This window comes from Chiloscyllium plagiosum, chromosome 8 (genome assembly GCF_004010195.1).
Source record: "Chiloscyllium plagiosum isolate BGI_BamShark_2017 chromosome 8, ASM401019v2, whole genome shotgun sequence".
NCBI classification, from domain to species: Eukaryota; Metazoa; Chordata; class Chondrichthyes; order Orectolobiformes; family Hemiscylliidae; genus Chiloscyllium; species Chiloscyllium plagiosum.
In genome coordinates this window covers 5203278-5222923 of record NC_057717.1, presented here as the reverse complement: position 1 = coordinate 5222923, position 19646 = coordinate 5203278, and positions in this window count along the sequence as shown.

Sequence of the window (19646 nt, the reverse complement as noted above, 5' to 3'; positions counted from 1 at the left end):
AGAATTCATCTCACTTTTATGTACAGAAAGTAGAATTGACATCTGTTTGTTCCTTTCTTTATCAAAGACTGTTCACTTTGAATTTGTAGAAGTTGTACATTCTTGGAAGTAAGAGTAATTGTCTTCAGCTGAATATTCACATTGAATGACCGATGCATTTTTAAAATAAAATGTACAATGATCACGCAGTCAATTTGTCGTTTGAAGAATTGTCATGAGATTCCTGTTCATTTAAGACCAACATTCCTTTATTTTATTATTAATGTAAATTACAGTTTCAATTTCAGTCCATTACACACATAAAATATCTAATTAATTCCCACTCCAATTACTACAATAAACAGCTGATTAGCTTTCATTTCAGTAACCACGTTAAACATGCCATTACGGTCCTGCCCGTCCTGGGTGGGAACATTTTCAAAGGAACTTGTGGAGCTGTGGTAGTGTCTTTACTACAAGACCAGGAGGTACGGTTTCAAATCACACCTTTAACTGAACTGTATCAGAACAACTCCGAATGTTGATTAGAAAATACCTAAGCACAGATTGATTTGCTTTTCAATCCAACATTAGATCTGCTTCTATCTATTATTCGTTGCAATAATCACAAAATCTGATAGTTATTTTTGTCAGATTACCAAGAAATATTTGTGTAGGTATCCCCCACTTTGCAAAAGTTTGCTTTACGCCACTTTGCTTTTACAAAATAATTACCTTAGTAACTGTTTTATCTAGCTGAAAGAAATCCGAAGTGAAATTTTGCTTTTAGGAAAAAGGGGGATTTTTTTTTTCCCAAACAAATTAATGCTTTTCCGATTAATGCCATTTCAGCTCCTGAAAGGTTTCATTGCAATGCTCTACTTTCGGATAGCGGGGGAATACCTGTATCTAATTCCGTTGCTTATAAGTTCCTGAAGAATATTTGAGAGTGTTGCAGAAATGGTGCAGAATTTGGATGGCTCATTGGTGAGCACTGCTGCCTCGCAGCGCCAGGAAACCTAGTTCAGTTCTGTGTGGCAACTGTCTGTGTGGAGTTTGCACATGCTCCCCGTGTCTGAGTGGGTTTTCTCCAGGTGCTCCGGTTTCCTCTCACAGTCCAAAGATATGCAGGTTAGGTAAATTGGGCATTCTAAACATGCGGCAATAGCAAGAGGTAGACCAGCTAGTGGGAAGGATTTTCCTGGGAAGGAACCAAGGGATCAGTTAAAGTGTGTTGGCTTTAACGCAAGGACTATCGGGAATAAAAGTAATGAACTTAGAGCATGAATCAGTACCTGGTGGTATGATGTTGTGGCCAGAATAGAGACATGGGTTTCTCAGGGCCAGGAATGGTTGTTGGATGTTACAGGTTTTAGAGCATTTAGAAAGAATAGGGCGGGGTAAAAGAGAGGGGCTGTAGCACAACTAATCAGAGAGGGTATCACAGCTACAGAATCTTCCATTGTCGAAGAAGATCTGCCTACTGAGTCAGTATGGGTGGAAATTAGGAACAGCAAGGGAGCAGTCACCTCGATAGGGGTTTACTATAGGCCCCCCAATAGCAGCAGGGAGACTAAAGAAACCATAGATCGGCAGATTTTGGAAAAGTGTGGACGTAGTAGGGTTATTGTAATGGATTTTAAAATGTGTTTGAGAGGGGAAGAGCTCAATTGAGATGTGAGGGGTAATATGTTTTCCACAGAGAGTGGTCAGAATCTGGAACATGCTGCCAGGGATGTTGGAGGAGGCAGATATTAGAGGGGTGTTTAAGGTTTTTTTTTGGGTAATCATGTGAATATGCAAGGATATGGAACAAAGATAGGCAGAAAGGATGGGTTTAATTTGGTGTCACATTCAGCACAACATTCTGGGGTGAAGGGCCCGTTCCTGTGCTGTGCTGTTCTTTGTTGTGTTTCTTTTGTTACAACATGACGGTGAATCCCTCTGTTAGTTAAACCAAACACCCAGAAAAGTTCATCTCACCACATAATCTGTTAGAGTCTGCGTGACAGAAAACTCACAAATTCCACTATTTAAAGAAAATAGCATCAATTCATTTTTAACTCGAAATGTGAATATTAAACAACTATTCATAAATCTAAGCTCTCCCTTTCTCTTCACTGCTTACTATCTGCCTCCAGCTCTATAACTATACGTTATTTCTATAAGATTATTAAAATTACATCAACTTTTTTCAAAACTGCACAGCGGCTCTTGTTTTGTGTCTTTCTTTGTCTGTCTGAGGATCTCCCTGTGTCATCGTTGTCTTCTTTTACTCTGAGTATGTTTCATATGAAAAGGTACCCTTGGAGAGACTTTTCTAATTTATTGGCGAGCTAGATGTTAACTCTCCCAGACATCAGTTAGAACATATAACATAGAACAGTACAGCACAGAACAGGCCCTTCAGCCCACGATGTTGTGCCGACCACTGATCCTCATGTATGCACTCTCAAAGTTCTGTGCAAATATGCATGTCCAGTAGTCTCTTAAATGTCCCCAGTAACTTTGCTTCCACAACTGCTGCTGGCAACGCATTCCATGCTCTCAAAACTCTCTGTGTAAAGCACCCGTCTCTGACATCCTCTCTATACTTTCCACCAAGCAGCTTAAAACTATGATCCCTCGTGTTAGTCATTACTGCCCTGGGAAATAATCTCTGGCTATCTACTCTATCTATGCCTCTCATTATCTTGTATACTTCAATTAGGTCCCCTCTCCTCCTTCTTTGCTCCAATGAAAAAAGTCCGACAACAGTCAACCTCTCGTCATAAGACAAGCCCTCCAGTCAAGGCAGCATCCTGGTAAACCTCCTCTGAACCCTCTCCCAAAGCATTCACATCTTTCCTATAATGGGGCGACCAGAACTGGACGCAGTATTCCGAGTGTGGTCTAACCAAAATTTTATAGAGCTGGAACAAGATCTCACGGCACTTAAACTCAATCCCCCTGTTAATGAAAGCCAAAACAACATATGTTTTCTTAACAACCCTGTCCACTTTGGTAGCCATTTTAAGGGTTCTATGTACCTGCACCCCAAGATCCCTCTGTTCCTCCACACTGCCCAGAATCCGATCCTTAATCCTGCACTAGCTTTCAAATTCGATCTTCCAATATGCATCAACTCGTTTATCCAGGTTGAACTCCATCTGCCACGACTCAGCCCATCTCAGAATCCTGTCAATGTCCCGCTGCAGCCGACAACAGCCCTCTATACTGTCAACGACACCACCAACCTTTGTGTCGTCTGCAAACTTGCTGACCCATCCTTCAATCTCCTCATCCAAGTCATTAATAAAAATTACAAACAGTAGAGGCCCAAGGACAGACGCCAGTGGAGCACCACCCACCACAGACTTCCAGGCAGAATAATTTCCGTCTACTACCACTCGCTGTTTTCTGTTGGCCAGCCAATTCTGTATCCAGACAGCTATGTTCCCTGTATGGTTATGGCCTGAGGGGAGTCTGTACCGTTGAGGGATTGTGTCCCACAGCAGGATGGGTAAGGCTCAAGATCAGACTTTACCGGGGAGGAGATCTGTCCCACAGCAGGATGGGTAAGACATAAGGGGAGTCTGTACCAGGGAGGAGTTCGCTCCCAATCTGTGAGAAACAAACTTAATAAAATTTAGACAAGATCACCAAAACTGGAAACAAGACAATTTATTTTACGATCTTGCAAGAAAGGGCATCAAATGCAGAAGCAAGTGAGTAAATTAGAACTTAGGTTAGTGTACAGTTATACTTTTTGAGAGAGTGAGGTCACCTCTCCAGACTCCTAATTGTCCAATCTCTCTTACTTTGCCGTATCACTGCCGAGCTGCGCTCTGTCCTTATTACTTTCCCCTTCCCCAAGCTGGCAAGCTTCCTCTCTGTAAATGCTGACACAGAGATTATTTTGTACATTTAGTACATCAAGATACAAGTTTAACATCTTGTAACATCTTTCATTGTACATTCCATTCATGAACATACATTTTAGCATTGTATCTTTTCTAGCCTAGCTGATGCGTTTCAGCTATCTCAGCTATTTTGCTGAGACCAAATTTTTAAAAGAATTTATTTGCTATAATAATTATACCCTAACGTTAGTACCTTATTAACCACAATTATACACTACAGGTAGAGATACACTTCCCTAACTACCTGCAGAGTTAATAGTTTTCTTGCTGTACCCCTTTTCTGCATGTTTTCTCTTTCTGCAAAAACAACATTTTTCCCCATTTCTGACAACTCCCCATTTCTTTTATTTTACCATTTGTTCTTTTTGCAATTTTTTATTTGCTGCCCTCTTTTCACCCTAAGGTGTATAGGTTCACAATCTTGCCGTTTCTGCTCTCTTAAGTCTGCCCTTTTTCAAACACTATGAATAATCTATTACTCTCTCTTTCTTGTATGCTAAATGTTGTCATGACCATAATTGATTGTTGTCCTCCCAAGGACATTATCAAATTACTCATTATCCACTTTAACACGTTAATTCCTATTATTAGTCCTACTATTATCAGTAGTACACAAATGTCTAAATTAGCCAATCATTTTCCCCAACCGGTCAGTCCCCAATCACCCCATTCCCATTTCTCATCTTTTCGAAGTTTATTCTTAATTTCTTTTATATTCTTTATCTTTTTCTTTACTATTTCTGCCTTATCTTCCACTCGGGAAGTGGCGTCTGGGATGAAGGTGCAACATTCCTTACAAATTATTGCACAGGTTCCTCCTTTTTCGGCCAAGAGATAATCTAGAGAAATTCGATTCTGTAAAGCTGTAAATCTTGTGGCAATCATTTCGGTGGCTATGGCTGATATTTGGGACTGAGTTTCTCCCATTACATCGATGGTATTATTAATTAATTTCTCAAGGGCAGCCGCCAGTTTATGTATTTCTACCCCTGCCCTTGCAGCGCCGTAGTTTGGGAATAGTGTCCACAACAGATGGTCTCCATTACAGACCTCTCGGGCCTTACATCTTATTTCCCCCTCCTTTCTCAGGTTGTGCTCATGTTTTTCTAGGGACTATATAAGCGAGGAAACAGCAGCCATTCCAGTTTTTCTAGTTTTGAGGCAGCGTTTCATCAATGTCAAAATATGCATTTATTCCAATACGTTCGGTCACTCGAACGTATTTTTCCCCGGGAATAAATGGATACGCCTTCAGGCCACATACCCAATATGTTCCGTTTAATAATCGGGGAATGGTCGTGGCAGTGGCTTGGCTGGTGTAGACACAAGATGACTTTCCTAATTGGAAGGGTGCGGCATCATTCTGATTCCCAAAGCAGGTGGTATTTACTACGCCTTTCGGTGGGGAAATTATAAAGCCATCGATAATACCCTTGGTTCTCGGAGCTGGTCTAGGGAACCATCCTGCAAAGTTATATTTATCCTTTCCGTGACTCCAAATTGTATTATTTGAGCCCGAATCAAATTGTTGCACATTGTACACTTCCTTTTTGGTAAACGGTATTACCGTGGTGGGAATCCCAGATTCGTCATGGTGTGGGATCTCTGCACAGACCCAACAATTGGTAAGTCCCATTTGTTCAGCATAATTTTGGCATTGTGTAGTAAAGTGATTTATCCCGTTTCCTTGAATAGTTAGTACTACTAGTGTTATAATACTATACCAATATCCACCCATTTCGAACCACTATGTACCGTCCTGCCAATCTGTCTTATTTCTTTAGGCACCAGGGAGAGGTGAGTCCACACAGTCCTTACAATCATTGACAATATATCAGCAAACTTTAAAAGAGTCTTTTGTCTCAATTCATTCTTTCGTTCTCAGCTTAACTTTCAGAGGGTTGTCTGTAGGATGAGCGTGCCACTCCGCCAATGGGGCGTTCACAGAACCTTTAACGCGAGTGTGATGATTCCACCCTTTCTCAGCAGTCCGGATAGCTGTCTCAGTAGTCAGGAGGGTTAGGAATGGTCCTTCCCAGCTCGGGTGTAGTTTGGTATCTTTCCAGGTCTTGATCAGGATCCAATCACCCGGTTGTATTCGATGTATGGCGGACTTAAGTGGTGGTCTCTGGGTCAACAGACCCTTCTTCCTAAGGACAGACAAAGAAGAGCCCAGCGCCACATTATAGTTCTTTAAAAACTTGTCATTGAACTCTACAGTTGGTCTAGGATATGGAGTTCACAAGTTTGGGCTGACCAGCCGTTAGGCAGTCTTTCAGACTCGATAACGCTTCCTTTTATCCCGTCTACTACAGTATATCCATTGTGCCTTTTATCCTCAATCATCCGGGATGACCCATCGGATAATAACCGCGCTCCCGCATGCAACGGTATGTCTCTTAAGTTCATTTGCACTTTAGTCTAATATTCAGTAATATCAAGGCAGTTATGTTTTGGATTGCCAGGGGCCACCACCTTCTCTCCGCCACAGAAATGCAGCTGGATTGAAGCAACTGTCTGTGACTAACACAAGGTCATCCTGTTATATTAAGATTGTCTGATATTTCAAGTTCCTAGAGTCTATGAGTCATTGTCCTGCTTTTTGATTTAGTATGGTCCGTACCTGATGTGGGGTGCTGCCTATTAAGGCACCCGCAAAAGTAAGTTTCCGACTCTCCTGTACCATTAAGTCTGTTGCTGCACACACTCTGGCCAGCAATGCAGCTTTCTTTACTTTAAGTAACAATGAATTAATGCAGTTCATATTTTAAATTAACCATGAATCAATATGACAGGTCACTGAGAATGTAGAAGGAATCCTGTCAATTAATATTGATTCAGGCTAACACTATTGATTTATTATAAATAGTAATTATTAATTATACATATTATATAATTCAGGATGGAATCGCAACAAGTGACTAAAACATTAAAAATCTGTAATCAAACAGGTCTGTTTGTTTACCAGCCACTTGTGACTTCTCATTCTGTTTCTGTAATTGTTTTGCTCCAGCACATTCATTTTTAAGAACCTCAACAGATTCCGTAGCACCTTTTGCAGTTAATGCAATCCCCAATTTGGTGGCAATATCTCGTCATGAGCGCAAAACTGATTCTTCGTGCCTCTTGTCACAAAACTGTTGCCATAATCCAATTAACTTTTTTTTGTTCCCATTCCCTTGGGCTTAAAATTTAAGGATGACCTTGCTGCCCCCGTATAAACTAGGAAAACTACGTCCTCTTTGTAAGGTCCCACCTTTAAATTAATCAAGGGTTTCTGGTGGGTTCCCGGGGGCAGGAACCCCTGACACCCGTATTTTCCATCAAGGCTCATAAACGGCACTGCCTTTACTTCCTTTTTCGGATCTGGACACTCTCTCTTAAAGTGACCTGTCTTTCCACAGTAATAACCTCCCGCCTGTGGGGATTTCCACTTTGATCCTTGTTCCTGTCTACCAGACCCCTTCACATCTCCTCCCCGATCCCTTCTCCTCCCTTTATTTTCAACATGCTGCCCGCAACCATTCCGGTTTCATTATCCTTTTAGTTTTGTCCTTTTCTTTATTACCTCATCAACCATGGCTTATCAATATTTTTGCCTTCTGTTTCTGCTTCTCATGTTACGTTGCCAGATCAATTGCTGAGCCAATTTAATCAACTGAACAGCTTTAGGGCCAGCTCATGACCATTCCTCATCACTCAATGTTTTGCTTAGGCGTTGATTTTTAAAGAAATATTGAAATGTTTATTGTTCCCTGTAATCTCAAATATAATTTATCAATTTGTGCTTGTCTCACTTTGAAGCCTGTTCCTAAATATGCATTTAGGAATCTTACTTATAGGTAGATACATACATATATATATATATATATATATATATATATATATAAAATAATATATATATTTATTTATTTTATATATTATAAATTCATTTATTCAGTGTTTAATATTTAAAATATAAAATGCATACAGTTCCCAACTTTGAAATCCACTATAATTAACCGGTTTAAGTCCTTTGATTTAAATCCAAGATTAGTTTTCTTATGTAGGCCTGACCTGTCATTGCTCAATTACAATGCTGTAGGTCGTTAAAAACAAGACTTCTAATGCATGAATAATGGCCGAATCCAAGGTCACTGATTTTAACCATAGGATTTTTTTTATTTATTACATCCTAATGTTGGACTGAGACTTCAACCGTCCTCCACAAATCGCTTTTTTGTAAGGATAAAAAAAAAGTTAGAAACTAATAGTAAGGCAGTCATTACCTGTAAAAAGAGCAGGAGTTAACATTTTATTTCATAATCTGCAAAATCATTAATCTTAAAATAAATCATGTTAAAATTTCCGTAATAGAAATCAGATTCAAAACAGTACCGGATCTCAAGCTCCGGGGAACATCCAATCACCAATAAACAAATGTGCATTCAAACTGAATCACAAAGGGTTAAATTTTCTACTAGCTGCACAGCTATTTTCTCTCTCTCTCTCTCTCTCTTTCTCTCTCTCTCTCTCTCTCTCACACACACACACTGGATGCCTGGCTATAAATTAGTTACGGAGTGTACCCTCAGTAGACCTTCAGCTACTAGCTCTTCTGATACGAAGCATAATCTGATTCCTCCCGACTGTAAGGCTGTTTTCCATTGACATTTTATCTTTTTTTTTATCCTTTCCTCGCAGCCGAGGATTGTACTTCCAATCTCTTACCATTTTTCCTAAAGGACTGTCCGTTGGGATGTGATGCTCGGACATCCCACTGATATCTCCTTCTACACTAAACCCACTATTCTTATTTCCTATTTTAATACTCGGCCGTTTCTTTATGTAATTTAATTAACCTTACTGAGGTCCGGGATCACCTTCTTCCACACCCACTTCAGGGTCCTGACCTTCGCTTGGGGGATTTCCCCTCTTAAAAACCGATCTAAGGCTGGTGGTCGAATCAGGTAGACACCTCACTCGTCAGATTAATCTAGCCAATTAAATACCTTATTTTATATGTTGCCAATTCCTCGTAATTTTCGTACGTACCTGACCACCAAGGCAACACTTAAAGGTCAATTTTCATACCTTGGTCTGTGCACAATACCGTCCCGCGGCAACACCAGACAGCGTTGACCATTGTCAATCCAGGTCGCCCGAAATTTACCTTGACCGGGTCTTATGTACACAAGAGTTACCCAACTGAACCACCACGTATCAACGCACATCGTACCGTAGCGAAACAGCAAATAACTCTGCCAATCCCGGCCACCCGAAAATTACCTTTACTTGGGTCTTATGTACACAAGAGTTTCCCGACCAAACCACCACATCTCAACGCACCTCGTACCGCAGCGAAACAGCAAATACTGCTGCGAATCCCGGCCGCCCGAAATTTACCTTTACCCGGGTCTTAAGTCCATAAGAGTTACCAGACCAACCCGCTGCGTCTGAGTGTGCCTCGTCTGTGGCAAAGACTAACAACAAATGTTGCTGCAAATCTAGATTGGTCTTGTGTACATAAAAGTTACCCGACCAACCCACCATGTCTCAGCGTACCTTGTACCGCGGCGAAACAGCAAGTACTGCCGCTCGAAATTTATCTCTCGGTGCGGATCTCACTCGCCCAAGCCGCCGCTGCAATGGGGGAAACTGGAGACCGCCGAAGACGGCGAGGTGCCCCTTCTCCGTATTGTTCCCCAAAAATGCTGAGCTACCGGACCTTGGGATCCTAGGACGAGCACCCAAATCTGTTAGAAGCACACTTAATAAAATTTAGACGAGACCACCAAAACTGGAAACAAGACAATTTATTCTACGATCTTGCAAGAAAGGGCATCAATTGCAGAAGCAAATCAGCAAGTTATAACTGAGGTTAGTGTACAGTTATACTTTTTGAGTTATGTGAGGTCACCTCTCCAGACTCCTAATTGCCCAATCTCTCTTACTGTGCCATACCACTGCCCAGCTGTGTTCCGCCCTTATTACTTCCCCCTTCCCCAAGCTGGCAAGCTTCCTTTCTGTAAATGCTGATACAGAGATTATTTTGTCGAATAGTACATCAAGATATGGTTTTAACAATGTGTTTCAATTCCCCTTGTACATTCCATTCTCCGTACATTTAATCAATTTTGCATCATTCTGGATAGACCAAGCATTTCGGTTATCTCAGCCTTTTTGCTGAAAACAGAATTTTACTATAATAATTATACACCAAAGTTAGTATTTAATTAACCACAATTATACACTAAAAGGTAGAGATGCACTTCTCCAAATACCTGCAGAGTTAAGAGTTTTCCTGCTGTACCTCTTTTCTGCATTCTTTTTCTATATCTTCAAAAAGAACACTTTTACCCATTTCTAACATCGTGACACAGTAAGTGTAGGGGTGTTAGGGTGATAGTGATGCAGTCAGTGTTGATGTGTAAGGGTGACAGTGATTTAGTAATTGTGAGGGGGCAGAATGATATTGATGCCGTAAATGTGAGGGGGTCAGGGTGATAGTGACGCAGTAAGTGTGAGGTGCCAGGGTGATAGTGATGCAGTAAGTGTGATGGGGCAGGATTATATTGATGCAGTGTGAGGGGATCAGGGTGACAGTGATGCAGTAACTGTGAGGGGGTTCGGGTGATAGTGGCGCAGTAACTGTGAGGGGGTCATGGTGATAGTGACGCAATAATAGTGATGGGGCCAAGGTGATAGTGACAAAGTTAGTGTGAGGGGATCATGGTGATAGTGACATAGTTAGTGTGAGGGGGTCCTGTTGATAGTGAAGCAGTAACTCTGAGGTTTCTCTCTGACTGAATCTCTCTCCCTCCTATCTATCCCTGCGTCTCTCTCTGAGACACGCTGTCTCCCTCGTCCTTCCCTCTCCCTCTGACCCAGAGAGTGGGGGGGGGGGGGGGGATTGGTGGCTGCATGTGGTGGTGTGGGGTTGGAATGAGACATGGGAGGAAGAGAAAATGGGATAGAGACTGAATTGTGGGAGAGAGACAGCGACGGCAGGAGAGTGAGATTGAGCGGGAGGGGGAGAGGGAAGAGTGGAGGCAGGTGGAGAAACCAGTGTTGGGTGTGTGTGTATGAGGGAGGGGGGACGAGGGAGAGTGAAAGGGAGAGGTGGTGAGAAAGAGTGAGTGTGCAGAGAGAGAGGGAGAAATGTGGGGACAGAGTAGGGGAGGGGAAATGCGGAGATCAGGTTGGAGTAGAAGTGAAAGAGAGAGTTAGACCCAGCTCCTGGGCTCAGGGCGCGATTCTCTACCCTTCCCTAAGGACCAGAACTTGGGGCTGAGTATGTCTCTCTCCAGCTCAGCTTCTCCAACACAAAGACACACAACAACATCTTTCACTCTGCTGCTCGGTATGCTTTAATGAACATTTTTAATGTTTACAAATTGAAGTGATGGATACAGTCAGTGGGATGGTTCCTATTCTCACTGGCCCCTGAGTTGCGAGAAACATTGAAATGTTTCCCTGTAACCCCCTTGTGGGATTTGGATGGACAAACCAGCGCTCCCCTCAGTCTGTTACCAAAGCGACGGGTTGCTCCATCACTGAAACACTGAACTGAAATGACGGATTGATTAATGAGGGAATTTGATTGATGGATGGATTTGGGTGAACGGATAATTCAGCAAATTCTTCAGCTGCTGCCTGAACTTAGTCTGGGTCACGGCATAAACCGCGGGGTTTGTGCAGCAACTGAGGAGCTGCAGCATGAAGCCCAATTCCCCCACAAAGCGATGGAGACGCAGAGGGGAATACACAATATAAAACATCCGTCTCCATATAGAATACAGCATGAGCGTTGACCATAACAGGATGAAATTGGCCGAGATCACAAACAGCAAAATGATGGATTTTTTTCGGTTTCTCATTTCAGTGTCAAATTGAGTGTCCCCATTGGTGTGAGCGCGGAGTCTCCTGCGGGCTCTGTTGGTCACTAAAATGTGTCTGACGGTGAGAACATTGAGCAGCAGAATCAGGAGAAATGGGACACAAGGGGTTAGAATGTGGTGGAGAAACTCGATTGTGACCCAGATACTGGAGTAACGAACAGCGAGTGTTACATCACAAAACCAGGGGTTGTTCACCAGCCAATACCGAGCCTTGAGCATAAAATACCACGAAATGTTCTTTAAACAGCTCAGCACAGTCACTGCTCCCAGAACCACAGCCGCCGTTTTCTCACTGCAATATTTACTTTTCAGCTTCTGGCAACAAATGGCCACAAACCGATCAAAGGTGAAAGTGACAGTGAACCAGACCGAGCAGTCAGTGACTGCATAAACTAGGATTGCATGGATATTACACACGGGGACGGAGTCCTTCAGGAAATAAAACTGTTCCCGATAAACAATGGGAATGTGTCTCAGTATCAGGTCGAGGATAATGACCAGGAGATCCGCCGCTGCCATGGCCCCCATGTAACGTCTGACACATGGAGACAATCCACAATCTTTATAAAGCAGGACGTAGATGGTCACTACGTTAACTGTGAGGAAGGAAAACAAACCCATTATCCATCAGCCTGGAGGCAAAGGGACCCGTTTGATCGGGGACCCAGTGAGATTTTCAAATGTGTCCCTGTATTCAGGGATTTATTAAAATAATTGGAGCTGAAAAAACAAATGGGAAGGTCGGAATTAGTGACAAAAATGTGACATAAACCACAAGAAACCCTCCCTCCCCAAACACGCAGAGACACATCCATAAGGACAGATGGTTTCTAGAACATTCCCACACACTCGATCACTCGAGAGCAGACACAGGTCACTCCTTCCCAGTTCCTCGTACGGAGGCTGGAAACGTTGCTGTCCTGAAGGATTCTCTCCCAGTTTCCTGAAGACAAAAGGAGTTTGGGAATCTCTATATTTTGGTATAAATTGTGGTCGATCCTGTATCGTGAAGAAATGTAAACGCAGGGAAAACGTTTTCCCGCCTTTAATTGCCTGAGGGGCCTTCGGAACAGTGTCTCCTTCTCCCTGGAACGGGATTTCTTCCCTCGGGATCTTATCGTTTGTTCAATTCACTGACGTCCGGCCGTTCACAAACAATGTCAGTGACAAAATGTTCCGGGGAATGTCAGTTATAGAATGTCAGGGATAGAACGTTCCGGGGAATGTCAGTTATAGAATGTCGGGGACAGAACGTTCCGGCGAATGTCAGTTATAGAATGTCGGGGATAGAATGTTCCGGGAAGCCCTTGACCTGTCCATCACATTTCCCCCTATCCACCCCACCAACATGATGTACTATGCACAGGCTACATATCTATCCAACACGGGGAGCTGCACTGACCACATCATTGCATGATTTATAAACCTCAACCAGATAGTCTGTTCAGCCCAGCGATCTGTGCAGTGATCACCCATGAATTAATCTTAAGCCAGGAGCATTTACCCACACAGCATGAGGGCTGTGTACCCCACCACAGTGCATTGTTCTGTAAACCAGGAGCAGATACCCTCCCAGCATGTAGGACTGTGTACCCCACCCCAGGGCATTGATCTGTAAACCAGCAGCAGTTACCCTCCCAGCATGTAGGTCTATGTACACCATCCCAGTGCATTGATCTGTAAACCAGGAGCAGATACCCTCCCAGCATGTAGGACTGTGTACCCCACCACAGTGCATTGATCTGTAAACCAGGAGCCGATACCCTCCCAGCATATAGCACTGTGTTTACCAGCACAGTGCATTGATCTGTAACCCAGGAGCAGTTACCCTCCCAACATGTAGGACTGTGTACACCACCCCAGTGCATTGATCTGTTAACCAGGAGCAGTTACCCTCCCAGCATGTAGAGCTGTGTGTACCATCCCAGTGCAGTGTTCCGTTACACTGTGTTAGATCCCTGCGCAGTGTGGGGTAACTTGCAGCCAATGCTGGAAGTGACAGGATGGACAGCTCCCACCCATTTACAGCTCCATATCTCCATTGTGCCGTGACAAGGGGGTGCTGTGGGTGTGAACATCACTGCCAGAGAGAGATAGCGGGGGAATCAGTTTAAATATCACCACATGGGAGGGGTTTGGGAAATAGACAGGGAGGGGGAGACTGAGAGACAGTGTCATGGAAGGATGTGTTCCCAGGTTTCAGAATACTGAAAGGTAGACACTTCGATAGCATCCTGCAACATGAGCCAGTCTTCCCAGGAAAGATGGGAAAAAAAGGATATTGGTGTGAGGCCAGATGAGCATTTGTTCTGCATCTTTGTAACTGGAATTGGTTTCAACAGAATCTATGACTCATTGAGCAGATTCTAACAATACCTTATGTTTGTTTGATTTTCCTTGAGTGTGACAGAGGGATCGTCTGCACGAGGCTGAGCTAGTTTCCTGGTGCTACCGTATCGGACTCACCTCATTAACTACCCACACCACCCCATGATGTCTCTCTCATTCAATATCAGTCCTATTCTCCCACCCATCATGGCGGTTGGTACTCACCATCGCCCGGATGTCCCTGGATATTCCGTAATCCCTGGCACTGGTGCCACCTTTAAAAGGCCAATGGGCACACGGTTGAGCTTTCTCAGTTCGGAGCTGCCCTTCACAGTTTACCTCGAGCATGGCAGATCATGGGCAATTCCATCGCGGTTTGTCGATAGGGAGACGGAGGTGCTGGTGGATGACTTAGTACAGAATGAGACCATTCTCTTTCCAGAGGAGGTCACACCACCAGACCCACCGAGCATGGTCTGAGCCCCCCACCCAGCTCAGTGCAGTATCTGTGGTCTGAAGAAATGCCCAGCAATAAAGGACAAGCTTCAATAACTTTCCCCGCTCTTTCAGGATAAGGGTCACCATATTCTCTCTGCTCCCTCACACTCACTGTATATCTGTTATAGCACCGACCCCGAACAAGGCTCATGCTCCACCACTCTCACTGCTGCATGCAGCACCTTCGCCCCCCCTTCCCTCCACTTTACCCCACTCCCCTACACTAATAATGCTACATGCATACAATACTGTGGACTGACTCCCTCCAGACACCTCACCATGACACCGTCCCTCACCTACACCAGCACTAAGAGTAGGGCCACCCACTCCCATCCTCCCTCTCTCTCTCCCTTTCTCCCATTCCAGGAGAAACAGCCTGGAAGAGGACAGGAAGGGCCAAGCCGGGTGGTTGAGTGCCCGATATCCGTTCCCTCACCCCACCCTCCCCCGCCATGTAGGGAGGACCCTGGTACGAGCCGGAGAGGACCGGGATGCCTCGTGTGGAGATTCTGAAACATCCACGTCCCACCGACCGAGTAAGGAGCAATGTTCAGTGAAGGACAATTCTCACTTTAAACCCATTGGCAGATCCGTTTCCCCCCGGCACAACTTCGAAGCCGTGGCCCTAATGCCATCTCCCATTTGTGTCGAGCTGGTGCAAATGGAATCCCCACGGTCTCGGTGGGCAGGAGGATGGGCTCACAACACATCATCACCACCACCTCCCAGGAAGGGAGCACGGAGACTCCCTCCTACACCTCCACCTGTAAACAGCTCAGATACTGAAACTAATCTGTGATAGTTACTGCTCTCCCCACTTGTCCTGACATCTTCAACAATCTATGCTCATATACACCCATCGCTCTCTGTTCCTGCACCCCCTATTTAACGATACGGCCTGTTTTATATTGTCTTTCATTGTCTTTCCTACCAAAGTGCATCACATCACACTGCTCTGCATTGATCCCCAGCTGCCATAAACCTGAACACTACACCAACGTGTGATTGTACTGTTAGAGTTCCACACTGTCCTCCATAGACTTTACAATTCTTCCAGGTTTGGTGCCATCTACAAATATTGAGATTGTTATAGCGTCACAGTTCCCAGGCAACAACTGAAATTCTGCGACATTCACTAGTGTGAGCAAATGGAATCCTGCTATATTCCCACGGATGGAGTCGAATAATGACATGCTGTCAATGGAGCAACAACAATTTCTGAAGTTGAACCAATGAGATGATCCGACGTTGTGCATATTAAAAATGCAGGCATTTAGAAAATTGTAGACAGAGTAAATGCCATCAATACAGATCCAAGAGATTAGGGAACACTCTCTATCAAAGGTACCTTTTCATATGGAACATATTTGCAGTAAGAAGACAGAAGAGGACCCAGGGAGATCTAAGGCCACAAGAAAACACACAAACAACAGCTGCTGTGTGATTTTGAAATTAAATGAGTGCAATTTTAATAAGTGTCTTATTGAAACAGTATATCATTATAGAGTTGGAATGGGGTAATAAGCAGTTTAGAGAAAGGGGGTCTCAGAATTCAGAATGCTTGATGTAAAATGTTCACTTTCAGATTTAAAAAAATAAATTGATGTTATGATGTAAACAGTGGAATTTAGGAATTCTCTGTCCCTCATATTTTTACAGTTTATGAGGCAAATTGAGCATTTCTTTATGTTTAGTTTAAATTACCAGATGAGCTTCACGCCGCGCCCTGACAATTCCTTTGTGTGTATCTGTGTGTCTCTGTGTGGGGCAGGTCTGGCAGTCTGCGTGGTGCTTAAAATAATGCAATGACACCCTCTTCTGGCCTTCCCACGCCACTGTAAAGGCATTGGCAGAGGGTGAAAACCAACAGAGATTCATCCAGAGAGGAGTAGGGAGAGGGTAGCTGCTCACAGCACCATCCAAACTGATGTCTTATCCATATACTGATCTAAATGTCCTTCAAACATTGTAACTGTCCCTGCTTTCACCACTTGATCTGGGAGTTCATTCCACACATAAGCCAGATTCTGACGAAAATAATTACCTCTCATGACTTCTGTAAATCGTTTTCCTCACACCTTAAAATATCCCTCAGGTTTGAATCCCCAACTGGAGAGAAAAGACATCAGCCCTTCAGCTTATCTGCACCCCTCATTATTTTATAAACCTCTGTAAAGTTACCCCTTAATCTCATACTATCCAGTGAAAAACGTCCCAGCCTATCCAGCCACTCCTTATAGCTCACTCTCTCCATTCCCAACAACATCCAGGTTAATGTCTGCTCAACCTCTCCAGCTTAATAATATCAAGGTCAGTAATGTCAAAGTGAATAATCAAGGTATTTTCTATGGGTGGAGAGACGAAAACTAGACTGTACAGGTTTAAGGCGAGAGGGGAATTCTTAAAAGTGACCTAAGGGGCCGCTTTTTCACCCAGAGAGTGGTGTGCCTATGGAGTGAGCGTGCAGGATGACCAGACAGGACACAGTAAACCAGAAGAGGCCTCACCAATATCCTGTACGTTATCCTCAACATAACGTTCCAATTCAAATACGCAAAGGTCTGACCAATGAAGACAAGTGTGTTAAAAACCTCCTTAACCATACTATCTATCTGAGATGCAAATTCTAAAGAATTATACCTGACGGCCGAGGTCTCTGTTCTCCAACATTGCCAAAGGCCCTGCTTTTAATTGTATATGTCCTGCTCTTATTTGATTTACCAAATCCAATACCTCGCATTAATCCAAATTAAACTCCATCTGACACCCTTCAGCCGAGTGTGTGATATTACCACCCCCCACTCTCCCCCTTTAAAATATCCTCCCCGTCTCCAGGATGGCTGCAAACTCCGGCCTTGAGTTTCACAAAGACCCTGAGCTTGGGTTGCGTTGTGTGGTTAAGGGGAGGAGGGACAGATTGCAGACACAGTCAATAGGGAGGAGAGGCTGGAGAGTAATCAGCGGCCCGGTGTCATGTCATTGTTTTAGGAAGAGGGCAGATAGAGGTGAGTAATATTGATCGGTGTTTTGGGACCAGAAATTATGCTTATTCGTTGTCTGTGGTGTTCAGTGACAAAAATCTATCGAGACCCTTCATTGGGCAGACTGTGAATGCAGGATTTCTTTCCTTAATATTGTAGATTACAGATAATAACGATTGAAGACGTTCATAGTTAATTTCGATAGCACAACACGTACACTCAATATCCTACAGTTGAGACAAATATCTTGCATTTGTTTAAAAATACAAAGTGTTTTGTGTCGTTCAGTAATGGTAACCTGATTATAATAAATCCACACTGAGCTGAAAGCTGGCACTTAAAATATGACCCAAGTCTGGGTATGGAAGTGCAGTGGGTAGTGTCCCTGGCTCTGAACCAGAACTCTGAATTTGATTCCATTTCCTGAACTTGTGTGATAGTGTTCCTAGCTCTGCACTAGTCGGACTGGATTCAAGTCCTGCCTGTTGCAGAGGTATGTCCCAGCATGTCAGAACAGGCTGATGAGCAAACACATAGAAGAATACTGTTACAGCTTTATGGGTATTGCCCAGTGATGCCATTGTCCCTACCTCTGAGCACAAAGGTCACGGTGTAAATCCCACAGAAGTGTCTCACGATACATCTGAACAAACTGATTAAACTGGTTGTAGAAATGTGTCCTGATGGAGAAACACGTGTCAGAATTGAATTTCAGAATTTAGGCCCGGAATGACTGAAAGCACAGCTATTCGTGTTGATTGGAATCACATCTTGCAGCAGTAGAGGTTTATAAAATCAGAATGGTCATGGATAGGGTGAGTAGTTATGGTTTTCCCCCAGGTTAGGGGCGTTCAAAACTAGAGGGCATTGGTTGAAAGTGAGAGGAGAAAGGTTTTGATGAGGCCTAGAGGACACCTTTTCACGCAGAGGGTGGTGTGCGTATGGAATGAGTTGCCAGAGGAAGTGGTGGAGGCTGGTACAACTGCTGCATGTAAAAGGCATCTGGGTACTGACAGGCCTGCTGAGCTTTACCAGCAATTTCTGTATTTCTTTTAAAAAATGCATCCATTTTCACACTGGTATTCTAATTACGTTAGATATTTTATTTTTTAATGACGCAGGGGCATATAAACATATTTTCAAATTGATCAAGACCATTTTCTGCTCAGGGTATCGCTCTGTGCGAGATGCCAACAATAATGCAACGACATGGAACAGGGAATGTGATGGAGACATAGTTTGGACATTATACAAGAGACCTCACATGATCCAGTTTGGGAGAGGATTACATTATTGTGTGATTCAACTCAGAGAGAGAGACAATGTAATCTTCCTGAGAAGGAATGGCCTATTACACACTCTCTCTCTCCCTCATTATTCCTCATCACAGCAATGTATGTGAGCTAAAAAAAAAACCTGTACGGTCATCATTACCATCCTCATTTTTAAAGAATTCATGCAGTGTGGAAACAGGCGCTTCGGCCCAACAAGCCCATACCAAACTTCCAAACAGTAACATTGCCAGGCCCGTTCCCTGAGATTTATTTCTGACTAATGCACCTAACCTAGAAATCCCTGAATCCGACAGACAACTTAACATGATCAACCCACCTACTGTACACAGTTTGAGCTTTGGGAGGGAACTGGAGCACCTATTAGAAGCTCATGCAGTCAAAGCGAGAATGTACAAACCCCACATAGATAGTCGCCCGAGGCTGGAATAGAACCCCTGTTCCTAGTGCTGTGAGGTAGCAGTGCTAACCACTCAGCCACTGTGCTACCCTTTGGGTGATTACTGAAACAGAATTCATTGGAATTTACTCACTGCCTAATGCAAAGGGAATTCAGCCAAATCCAACTGTCCCAGGATGAAATCCTATTGCTATCAGCTTTTGTGAATAGACTATCTTCAGAAGCCGAATCACATTTTGGACAATCTCTCAATTTTTCCTTTTGTCAGAAGTTACACTAATATTTGGACAAAGTTCTTTCAACTTCAAATTGCAGAGATTGTGTGTGTGTGTGTGTGTGTGTGTGTGTGTGTGTGTGTGTGTGTGTGTGTGTGTGTGTGTGTGTGT